The sequence below is a fragment of the Zootoca vivipara genome, chromosome 5, assembly GCF_965207765.1.
Source record: "Zootoca vivipara chromosome 5, rZooViv2.hap1.1, whole genome shotgun sequence".
Taxonomy (NCBI): domain Eukaryota; kingdom Metazoa; phylum Chordata; class Lepidosauria; order Squamata; family Lacertidae; genus Zootoca; species Zootoca vivipara.
The window spans coordinates 71936816-71949787 of NC_142588.1; positions in this window are offsets into that span (position 1 = coordinate 71936816).

The window sequence follows — 12972 nt, forward strand, 5'->3', positions numbered from 1 at the left end:
TGCCATGAGGTCTGGTGGCTTGGCTTTTTATTTTCCATGCTAGATACACGCCTTCGGCATGGAGATTTCCTCCAGCCACTATGTCTGCAAATAAAGTGATTTGTGCACGTAGTTCGCTCCTACTTTTTTGGGGGTGGGGTGGGGTGGGGTATTTTTAAGTGATCTTCAGATGAAGAGCAGCAGTATGTAAGTGAAAAGTGAAGTAAACAAGAGAGGACCGTAGGGAGAGAGAAACCAAAAACAAAACCGTTCTTTTTCAACAGAAAAGCTGCTGTAAAATCATTTCCAGAATAATACTTGTACAGTTGCAACACCAATACAAAGACATAATGAAACACAGACGTCAACAAACAAATAATGTGGCATCCGACCATAATATATACTTGTACAGATGTTAATTTAAACGGTTGGATCATCCATAACAATAAACTGTTTTCAAAAATGTATATCTATGTCTGTCTATTGTGGGCTCAGTTTTTATCCAGAGTGCTCAATATGTGGCTTGCTGCCTTCAGCTCTAACTGTTAAGTTCCATCAGTACATAGCTTATTTCCTTATTACCTGTGTAGTCCGTTGAAACCTGAATATTCATTCATGCCCACACAGGTGTGGGTTATAGGATACATTTATTAAATAGTTAGTTAGATTCCTGGAAGGGTTTTTCACACAGACCTGCAGAAGGCTTTCTTCTCATTTATGGGAAGAAAGGAAGGCGGGGAACCTAAAGACAAGGTGTCCAGTTCTGTACTGACAAAGACAGGCATAGGCAAATGTTGGGTTTCTTGAATAATCAAAGTGCTTTTGAGCCGGTCTAATGTCAATACTATCTAAGAAAAACAGGTGCCGGTAATTTTAATTGCTCACAGGCGTGGGCTCTACTCCCATGTATATAAGGCTCTGTTGGTAAGCATTTTGTGTGGTAGTTGTGTGGGAGTATGGTGGGAGGTTTGAAGGGTTGGAATGTGGGTATGTAAAGTTGCTGGGAGAGAGAGTGTTTATCTTTAGTTTAAAGACTCTTCCGAATCAGTTTGTTTTTCTGTTAAAGAAAGCCAACCTCTTGTTTTTCTTCTGTATACTTTAAACGGTATACTGCTAGTCAGGGGTTTCATGCTAGGTTGGGAAAAATCTTTAAACTCTTGGTGGTATATTTTAGCCAAGTCAACTTCTGTTTGCATATTTTATTTTTCTATAATCTCTGCGTGAAGCGTACTTTGAAGGGCCACTGGGAAACGGGGGTATATGATTTATGTTAGCACTCTTAATACCCAGTTTCCCCCAATATTATTTTGCGATAGCAAACTCTGCCCTCCAGGTGTTTTGAGACTACAATTCCCATCATCCCTGACCACTGGTCCTGTTAGCTAGGGATGATGGGAGTTGTAGTCCCAAAACATCTGGAGGACCGAGTTTTCCTATGTCTGGACAAAGAGAAGAAATACATCACAAAAAATAGGGCAAAGATGACACCATTTTGCATAAAAATAATATGTGCTACTTTATATGTATAGCTAATGTACTGTATATTGGATAGATAGTGTTGCCAGCAATCATAAATTGACAAAAATGGCATGGGTGCCATCACAAAGTGGCGGCCATGGGTGGCAAAAGAAGAGGTGTCAGTACTCCATACCAGCAAGTACTGCAATAACCCCCTCTCTCCCCTCTCATTCTCTTTCTCTCTCTCTTTCTCCCCACAGCAAGGAAGGACCGTAACCAAGTGACCTTTGGGAGCTGCTCAGAGCAATATTCAACTAAAGGAGTTGTGCTAGCTCAGCAAATCTGTTTGACTTCCCCACCTTCTCCTCTCCCCAATCTGCTCTGGAGGGTTAGGGGAACAGACAGAGCAGATTTCAGGGACAGGTGGTGAGAGGAGACATCAGGAAAGTTACATTGTCCAGCTAAAGCGTTGCACTAGTGTAACTTTAGTTGAATACTGCCCTCAGTTTGCTGCCCCGATGCAAATGGCTGATGGGCATTTTCAGGTCCCCTGAATTCCCTTCTTAGGGTGCTTCATCTTTAATGTGGACTGGAACCAAGGCAGTCCTTCAAAAAGAGGACTCTCCTCTGTAAAGTAGGACATGTGGTCATCCTGTCTCAAGACTCAGCTTCTCTCGAGAGGGACAAGCCACACCTCATTCACTCTTCCAGAACACAACAAAGTCTTGTGAAGAAGAGCCTTAATGATAAGACTTCTGAGCTGCCAAGCTTAGTGGTAACAAGGATGATGAATGGAATGGAATGAAAATGAAAAGGCACAGATACGTAGGCAGTCTTTTGAACCTTCATTCAGCAAGGCATTCAGTGAATGGATACATGAATGCAGATGCCTGTTTTCAGATTTTGGAGCTGCATCAGTGGGGCACAGGAACATCAAGGACAAGGCAGTCCTGTTTCTGTCTCTACACCTTTGCTCTGAATGGAGGGGGATATTGGAATAAGGTTTTGTCTTTGTTCTGCTATCTGCTCAAGGAAGATGCATACATCATTTTTATTCCTCAGTGAGAGTATGTAAAAAGGAATTGGAAATCTGAAGATCTACCTATGGTGGACGACTGGCAGATGAAGCTGATAGAATTTATGGAACTGTCTGAACTGACTGCAAGAGTCCGAGTTTGGGGAGAAGAGACGGTGGAAGAAGATTGGAAGAAATTTAAGATTTATTTAGAGAAATATAAGGTTAAAAATGGACAATAAGGGAAGTGGATATTCAAAGATACTGAAGAAGCATTAAGATTTTGTGAGAGGGAAATAAGTTTTAAATGTAAATTATTGAAAATATCTATTATAGGTATATTAGAAGAAGAAATAGATTAAGAAGTAGAGAGTGTTGCAATAGACATGAATAGAAACGTGGAAGGGGGGGAGGAGGAAGTCGGCAGGGTAAGATGTATATTGGATTAAATGTTAAAGAATTGTTTTTCTGTTTTTTCTTGGTTTTTGTTTTTTTAATTTTGTCTTTTTTTCTTTTAAGTTTTTTGTATTTTTGTATTTTTTGTATCTTGTTCTTTTTCTATTTGTTACAAAATTAATAAAACACACACACACACACACACACACACATATGTGTGTGTGTGTGTGTGTGTGTGTGTATGTGTGTGTGTAAAAAGGTCAGAGGCTATCCTGGTTGTTTCCAGTAACTAATGTCGGGAAAATCTGGCTGATGTGAGGTAACCTTGAAGTAAAATGTTTTCATTTCCCCTTGCATGCACTGCACACTGATGTTGTCAACTGACCAGAAATGCAACAAAACCAGCCTGCTCTCCTCCCCCTCTGGCTTTAACAGTTTGCTATGCAAAACAAATAAACCAAACCAGTAGGAGAGGCTTTGCATACATGGAAATAGGAAGCATAGTTTTCTACAAAGAAAGTATTATGATTTGCTGTTTAAAAGCACAGGCGGAGCATTAAAAGAGTGATCTGCAATAGAGATCTACCTACCAATACAGATTAGAGGCCACATCCATGTTTACATAGAGAAAACCACACCACCTATACACGAGAGAGGGAGATCAGCTGACTCGGGTACACAAAATCTGAAGGGGGGAAATAAATGCTAAGGGGTCCCATAAGTACAGGAAGTGCCCCACTTCAGGAATTTTCCCCATAATTTTGGATAGCGGACAGAATAGAGATGACGGGCACAGCTGGCTCACCCCTGAACACACCCATGCAATGTTCACACAAATATTGAATGCCTGAATAGTACTGGAGAGGACAGCTCGGTAGGATAGAGGAATTGAGCATATTTGTTGTAGCAGAACAACAGCTAAATACTTATAAAGGTGGAGAAATAGGCATCTCATTGCCTCCGTAGGTGACTTCCTGGTTTCACAACATGGGTGTTCACACATAGCATTTAACAGTCCATATACATATAGCTGTATATTCATAGTTATTCACATGTAAAGTTCAACAAGTGTACATCTGTGCACAATAGTTGTATAAATGAAGATGTGCCACATTCTTTTGCGCCAACACTTGTAGTTGTGTACCCTGTTTTCCCGAAAATAAGACATACCCATAAAATAAGCCGTAGCAGGATTTCTAAGCATTTGCACAATATAAGTATCTGAAAATAAGACATAGTGATAGGCGCAGTCCTGGAGGGGACCAAGGAAGAGGCAAGGCTGGACACATAATAAAAAATAAGACACCCCCTGAAAATAAGCCATAGTGCGTCTTCTTGAGGAAAAATAAATACCAGTATAAGACAGTGTCTTATTTTCGGGGAAACACAGTAGAGATAGTTTGTACCTGTATCCATGTCTGAAGAGCTACAGAGTATGTATTTTTCAGTATACTCGGAGATGGAAGAAACAGCTGCCCATATACATCACTGGAGAAATTAAAGCATTTAATGTAGCTGTGGCTGAGCCCAGGTTTATCTCCCTTCCCATTCCCAAAAACTCAAAAGTGAAAACAAAACAAAACAAAAATAGGTGAATGGGGACAGAATGCTGTTGTTTGGTGCATGAGGTGGTGGGTGGAGAGGGTGAATGGAATGGAATCCTGAACAAATAGTAGTTTCATATTCAAATAGCAATCTCAGTTCTTCTGGCTGGTTGTTGTCACTAGAGCCAGTCATGGACAAGAGGGAGCTATCAACAGGGCTTGGGGGGGGGAGTCCACCATTAAAAGACCACGAGTAACCCCCCCCCCAAATAGACTAATGAAGACTGAGTGTGCTCTGCGGTGCAGGAATACTATCTGCTGGGTGGGGGTGGGGGGTTGGGCATAGAAAATTGCAAACTGGGAAGAGAGAATGAAAGATGTGGCTGGATTCCTGAACTTCACATGGTAACATTTTGTTGCAAGTTCCACCTGCCTGTATTTCTGATTTCAGTTGCCATTTCCCTCTCCCGCCTTCCCCATTTTTTCTCGTGTTGGTTGCTGGATCAAACTCTTGGGCTGAAAAACACAAGGCTATTGCCAACTTCTGTTTGCATCAGTGTTGCTGTAACGCAGGACCACAACCACAATATTCTCAGAAAGTGGATCCTCCCCCCTTCTTTTCATGAAGTTTTCACCTGCTTGCATCGCACCTGCTGACACTCAGCTCTATTTCACCTTGATGTCTGAACCAGGTGTGGCAGTGGAAGCGCTGAACAGGTGCCAGGAAGCTGCAACGGGCTGGGTAAAGGTGAACCAACTAAAGTTCAAACAGGAATGCTGTTGAAAGCTGTTTCAAGAGAACAGCGACAGTAAACAACACCCTGCTCTGGACTGGGTTGTATTCTCCCTTAAAGAGTGGTTAGATTGGGGTCTTACATTAGATACTCAGGTCAGGGTAGTAACTGCAGCACAAGGTACTGGTGTACCAGTTGAAGCCTCCCCCGCCCCCCCATACAGAAATAGGGCAGGATTTTAGGGCAGAGATCCAGAGCCCCACTCAGCAGGATATGTAAGAGGGCCTGAAAATGCTTTGCCACATTTTGAAGTAAGTGAAGTAATGCACATTAAACATCATAAGCAGTAGTGAAGCAGCATGCTCTGGCTCCAGGGGCAGAGAGCATGTGGGTGTGTGGCTGGCACGCATCCCGGGGGCATGGCACACGTCCTGGGGGCATTGCATGTTGCCCTACGGGACCGTCTCTCCTGGTATGCCCCGCGGAGAACCTTAAGGTCTACAAACAACAATATTCTGGAGATCCCGAGCCATAAGGTGGCTAGATTGGCCTCAACTAGGGCCAGGGCCTTTTCAGTGTTGGCCCCAACTTGGTGGAATGCTCTTTCACAGGAGACCAGGGCCCTGCGGGATTTGTCATCTGTTCCGCCTGGCCTTCGGGTTGGATGCCGCCCATGAGGGCGTGGTGTGTATCCTGGGGGGCATGGCGCCCGGCGCGGTGGAGGGTGCACGGTGCGTGTCCGGGGGGCGATCGCAATGGTACCCCCCTCCCTGATGGTGCCGGGGGGCAGTGCACTCCCCCTGCCCCCTTGTTCCTCCGCCAGTGATCATAAGACCACAAGCATAGCCCTGCCGGATCAGGCCATCCTGTTCCTATAGGGGACAACCAGGTGCCCATGGGAAGCCTGCAAGGACCTTAGTGCAGCAGGATTCTCCCTTCCTGCCATTTCTAGCCACTTGTCTATCCAGCAGCATCTAAAGATGATGTTCTCATTCAAATAAGACTCAGGATACAGCAGCGGCCAGAGTTTTGATAGGTCTATGCCATTTTGTCTCACAAGTTCAAAGAGATCTGCATTCTGCACTGGTTAACAGTTTGCTTCATGCAAACGACACCTGATGCAGCTCCCACTTTGACTACACAACCATTACAAGTTCAGGAGCCCTGCCCTCTCTTTCACCTAGCCACCCTAGCTCCAGATCTAGTCAAGCATTCATTCTTAAATCCAAGTTAGTCCATTAAAGCTGCATCCCTATTCACAACTACTAGAGGGTAAGTCCCAGTGGGGCTTACTTCTGAGGACAAATGCTTAGTTATGCCATGAAGCTGACTCACAGGATGTAATGGCAGTGTGTTCATTTATGATTAGTTAAATACCCAAGCCTGTAGAAGGAGGAAGATAAAATAAGAAACTTAATTTGCATCATTGTGACTGGAAGTCAAGAACCTCTTAAAAAAACAGGATATTGCTAAAATTGAGCAATTGAAAACTTACGAAAGTCACTCTAGGTATTCTGTGTCTTATTTTTTTTAAAAAGGCTGACATTGAACCAGTGTAGCTATTATGTGTATAGGTGTTTTTCATGCAGGCTTTGGGTAGGAGAAAACACCACCTGATATATTAATCACTACTAAAAGCAGGTAGACTCTGGAAAGGAAAAGAATAGGCAGCAACTTTATTAAAAAGATAGGGGGGAGAACACATTGCAGGAAGCTAGAGAGTGTTTTGCCACAGAAGTGGGTCATGATGAACTAGAATGGAAGAAGCCACAGGGAGAAGTTTGTGATTTTCCATGGTTTCAGATGCCTGGACAGAACCTAAGTGCTTCATCGAATGAAATTTAAATCATTGTGCTGCTGTTTTCCAGCAGACTTGTATCCTCTAAAGCTGCCCCCCCCTTCAGCTATAGAATTCATTATCCCAAGAAGTAAGGTAAAGGTAAAGGGACCCCTGACCATTAGGTCCAGTCGTGACCGACTCTGGGGTTGCACGCTCATCTCGCATTATTGGCCGAGGGAGCCGGCGTATAGCTTCCAGGTCATGTGGCCAGCATGACAAAGCCGCTTCTGGCAAACCAGAGCAGCACATGGAAACGCCGTTTACCTTCCCGCTATAGCGGTTCCTATTTATCTACTTGCATTTTGATGTGCTTTCGAACTGCTAGGTTGGCAGGAATTCCAAGAAGTACTAATGGCTTAAACAATGGATTTTAGGAAAATTCATGGACAAGAAATATATATTTGGCCATGCTACCCAAATATGGAGGGCACCAGGTTGGGTTTTTGCTTGGTTTCTGCTCTTTTTTTACCTGCATCATTCCTGTGAATAGTACACAGTGTTCCCTTTCTAAGCCTTCTATGTGGTTTTGTTCTGATTTCACATTGGTTCTTCTTTTTGACCAGCCAAAATGACAACATTCCATTGCCTCACAGAAGGTAAATTGCAAACTGTTAAGTTCCCAGGGAAAAGGATCATTCTAGGTACAAGCACAGTAGACTGCAGAAAGAAAACTGGGCTTTTAGTGAGGGGAAGATACAGAGTAAGCCCAAACATTGAACAGGCATAATTATTCATATGCTTTGGTATTTTCCATTTTTGTCACAGCTTCCTCTTTCATGCACTTTTATAATCTACTTGCCTCTCCAGAATGAAGCAACAAATTATGTGACAGCAGTGATAAAGCTGTGTGTCCTTGACATTGTGAGGCAATGCCGTGTTTGCATTCTTACCAGGAAATGTGCTCTTCAACTTGGTGAGACACACATTCAAGTAACAGCACTTAGGGCTGAGCTATAGATTTGTACCTGCTTTGTTATAGAAGGATCGTGTTCAGTCTGTTTCACTTTGCTTCTGCAGTGCAGTGTACACAGTATCTTATTAGTCCAGCTCCTGCCACCATCCCTGATCATCTCCTCCAGCATCCTGTTCTCACAGAGGCCAACCTGTTGCCTTTGAGAAACTCCAAGCACAAAGGCACTTACCCCTCCTGAGGTTTCCAGACACTGCTCTTCAGATACATTATTGCCTCTGACCTTGCTTTCATAGGTCTCACTTCCTTTCTGCAGTCAGTGTAAACAGAACCTTATTTGTTCAGCTCCCACCACTGCCCCATTCAAGCAAGTTTCTCAAGCTTTGTAAGCAATAGAAATGAGACTGTAAGACCTTATTGCAAGAGGCCAAAGAGAGGTGAACATGCAACCCACAAGTAACAACGCCTCTTTCAAAGGGCCTTTAGCTCTCTGTACGATTTACTGTGGCTCTAGTCTGCTCCCACTGCTGGTGTTTGAAGCTGTGTACACATGATGTTAGCCACAATCCATATTGTTCCTGTAGGTCAGGCGTCCCCAAACTTCGGTCCTCCAGATGTTTTGGACTACAATCCCCATCATCCCTGACCACTGGTCCTGTTGCTAGGGATCATGGGAGTTGTAGGCCAAAACATCTGGAGGGCCACAGTTTGGGGATGCCTGCTGTAGGTTCTTGAGAAATACCACTGTTTGATGCACGTTCCCTCAAATCAGCTTCTATCTGAAATTGAAATTGTAAGCTATATTCACTTTGCAGTTAAGCTGAGGTGTGTACGTTTAAGAAAGCCATTGCACGTGTGCAGATAGTGAATGTGCAGACAACAGCTTCATGAATAGGAGTTTGGGGAGTTGCAGGCTTGGGGAAACCAAGCAGGTAATGTATATTGGGTGAAGGCATCCATGCCCCCTTTCTGGAGTGGACAGGGACAGCATGGGCCTCTTCCATTTAGAATCATAGAGTTGGAAGAGACCACAAGGGCCATCCAGTCCAACCCCCTGCCTAGCAGGAAACACCATCAAAGCATTCTTGACATATGGCTGTCAAGCCTCCACTTAAAGACCTCCAAAGAAGGAGACGCCACCACACTCCTTGGCAGCAAATTCCACTGTTGAACAGCTCTTACTGTCAGGAAGTTCTTCCTAATGTTTAGGTGGAATCTTCTTTCTTGTAGTTTGAATCCATTGCTCTGTGTCCGCTTCTCTGGAGCAGCAGAAAACAACCTTTCACCCTCCTCTATATGACATCCTTTTATATATTTGAACATGGCTATCATATCACCCCTTAACCTTCTCTTCTCCAGGCTAAACATACCCAGCTCCCTAAGCCGTTCCTCATAAGTCATCGTTTCCAGGCCTTTGACCATTTTGCCCTCTTCTGGACACGTTCCAGCTTGTCAGGATCCTTCTTGAACTGTGGTGCCCAGAACTGGACACAGTACTCCAGGTGAGGTCTGACCAGAGCAGAGTACAGTGGTACTATCACTTCCCTTGATCAAGATGCTATGCTCCTATACTCCCATTTCAACCTACCTGCAGAAAAGCAGCTTGTCAGCTGTGCTCAAGGGCTCTAGCGTGGAACCACGCCCTCAGCTGTCCCTGGAACATACAGCTCTCTTATCTTACAAGGTACAACAAAAACATGCAAAGAAATGAGAGGAAAATGTGAAGTCAGCACCATCACGTTGAGCTTTTATAGTGGCTATCAACCTATATTAACCTATGTCAATATTATAGTGGCTATTAACGTGGGTGGTGCTGGGGGTTAATCACAATTAAAGTTGACTTGCCGCTCTTGTGCAAGAAACCTACTTCCCCTGCAAAAATCAGACATTTCAGGGGTTCTCGCCCAGATAGTTTTTGTTGAATTTTAAATTATAAAGAGAGAACAGAACTTACGGGGTGGGGGAAAGAGGGGGGGAATCATATACAGCCCTGATTGTTGGGAGAGAGACAGGATGTGTGACCCTGCAGATTATCCTCAGTCTCTCCGAGGCTTTTGACCCCCTTGATCATGTCTGGAATAACTCAAGAGCAGGCATCCCCAAACTTCGGCCCTCCAGATGTTTTGGACTACACTCCCCATCATCCCTGACCACTGGTCCTGTTGCTAGGGATCATGGGAGTTGTAGGCCAAAACATCTGGAGGGCCACAGTTTGGGGATGCCTGCTCAAGAGGGATGGGAGCTGGAGGCATGTCATTACAGTGGTTCCACTCCTAATGGGAGGGTTGTCATCAGAAAGTAGTAGATTGTTGCTGGGCCCGGTGGGTTTTAAGTTGTCGGGGCTATTCTATCTCCTATCCCATTCAACATGACATGTTTATCTGAGCATTTATCCAGATTTGCTTGCCCAAAGCTTATGTGAAAGCTGTATGGTCTCCATTCTTTAGTGAGCCTTCATTCTGATCTGTTTGTGGGGATGTGATACAACCAAGAGCCTTCATCCGGATTTGCCTGTGCAGAGGTTGTACATATTTCTGCCGTTCAATTTTTTATCCCATACTTTTTTCGGCCTGGGAAGTTCATGCCCTGCTGGGCAGGTTATGGGTGAGACAGGAGCACAACACCATACATGGAAGCCTGACTGCGAAGAGATTGCCAACTCGGCTTTGCCAGAGACCCTTCCATTAAAGTGCCAGGATCCAAAACCAGCAAAGATACACAGATTATAAATTTCCCCACCTTCCCTATTTCTGTTCTTTATGCTGCAAATCAGGTTAGAAAAACAGCATATATTGTACAGGACAACTAGTGGAAGTTCCAAGAAAATTACCACCAGATTCCAAAAGGATCTACCATCAATTACCATCAGTACTGTATCAGTATTATACTAAAAGCAACCATTACAGAAAAACATAGTGCCCTGTAGACCAGGCATAGGCAAGCTCCAGCCCTCCAGATGTTTCAGACTACAATTCCCATCATCCCTGACCACTTGTCCTGTTAGCTAGGGATGATGGGAATTGTAGTCCAAAACATTTGGGGGCCCGGAGTTTGCCTATGCCTGCTCTAGACTAAACTTTGCCTGCTCCCCCACCGCCACTTCTGGCAAAGAGCAAGGAAACAGAAGGCAAAAGTTGTGTCTTCTCAATAGTCTTTTGCAAAAGGCTCCATGACTGCCCCAAACACTTTTGGGGTGGGGGTGGGGTTTGAGCAGCAGAGGAGCCCCACTTGCAAGGAAAGACTCCAACACAACCCAGGTTGAGTGGTACACTCCAGGGAGAGTATTGAGGAATGAGAAGGAGGGAGGGAGAGAGATGGGGAAGTAGGAAGGGAAAAGATGAAGAAAGGAATGAGGGTAAAGCGCGCGCACACAGGAAGGAGGAATGGAGAGTGGCTATAGCTGGAAGCAAACAAAACTTGCAAAATGCAGTCATATAGCATTTCAACTGCTTCTCTGGTGGAAATTTTTGGAGCCATGTCTCTGCCATTCCCAGTGGAGAGAGGTTCTTCCATATCCTGGCTATTAAACCTGGTGATGGGGTTTCCCCCTTCTTTTCTCTGCCCCCCCCATCATGGGACTTTGCTCCCATGATTAGTCATCTGTTTGCTCTACAAACCACTTTCCCTTAAAGCATGGAAGAGGAACCTGTGGTCTCCCATAGGTTTCTGGATTACAACTCCTGTCATCTATGACCATTGCCTGGGGTGAGAGGAAGTAGTGTCCAATAAGATCTATGCTGGGCTCCCTCCTTCAAATAATACCACCCACTACTGGGTATATAATAAGTCTCCTTTCCAAGTTTTAATCTGGCAATCCAAGAGGACACTGCAATAATGGGAATTGGTTTCATGAGACACAACCTCAGTAAACAAATATGCAGAAAGAATTGTTTGCAGTCTGGGTAAATGAAGTCCCCAGGATTCCTTGCAAGCAAAGCAAGCAGCATTGCTATCATGTAGCTGAGTGAAAATACACAAACAACGCAAACCAATATAATATAAGGAGGCTCAAAAGTAGCACAGTGAAGACCCTTTTAAATAGAAGGCAAAGGTATGGAAAGTTGGGGGGGGGAGTTTCCTTAACTTTAACATTATACAGGTAGGTAGCCGTGTTGGTCTGACATAGTCAAAACAAAACAAAATAAAATAAAATAAAAATTCCTTCCAGTAGCACCTTAGTTTGTCATAGGTATGAGCTTTCGTGTGCATGCACACTTCTTCAGAAGTGCATTATTATTTTGTTTTAACATTATATTTAAAGCTCGGTGTGACGCAGGAGAATGAGCTAAAACACGGTGTCTTTTTCACAGCCTATTCAAACTTCAAGAACATACACAACAAATTATGCAAATCTTACAGCCCAATGACAGCCCACCCCATCCTCTTCTCAACTGCTGGGTGAATCTGGTATCCACAATTTGTTGGAAATGTGTGGAAGTATTCCTATTTAATACTCTCACACTGCCACCTCGTGGTGCCTTTAAGCTATTTCTCATGGTTTACATTCCTTTGGCACTTTAAAGCTTTTCTTCAAGGCCACTTACAGTGCAGTCCTACACACATAACTCAAAAGGTAAAGCCCCAGTGAGTTAAATGATGCATACTCCCAGGTAAGTGGAATGCATAGGATTGCAGCCTCGCTTGTTTTGTAACACAGCCTTGGGCAGTTCCAGACTGTCTGTCATTTTTCGAGTGGGATTCATTCAGATACCAGCAAATTCAGGTCCCACATTGATAGTGAATTGGGAGGGCTTGTGCAGCAGACCCACTTCCTTCCAAAAGACTGAGCTTTGCATGGTAATGGAAGTAAGGGGGGGGAAATGAATGACTGGAAATTGTGGGGTGACACTTGCTTCGATACGACATCATCTAACTCCCCTCCAAACAATTCAAAGTGGATGTGCATGAAACAGCCCAAACCATCTACCTGAAAACAAATTAGGATGAATGCTCAGTGAGCAGGTCACCTAGACATTTCCCTTTGACAACCAGCCCCAGCTGGTCAGATCAAACACTTTATTCTGTACTATAGGGATACTATAGAAACTGCAGGGCCTCCAGTTACCCACCCAGTCCATATTTCCATAGTGTCCATG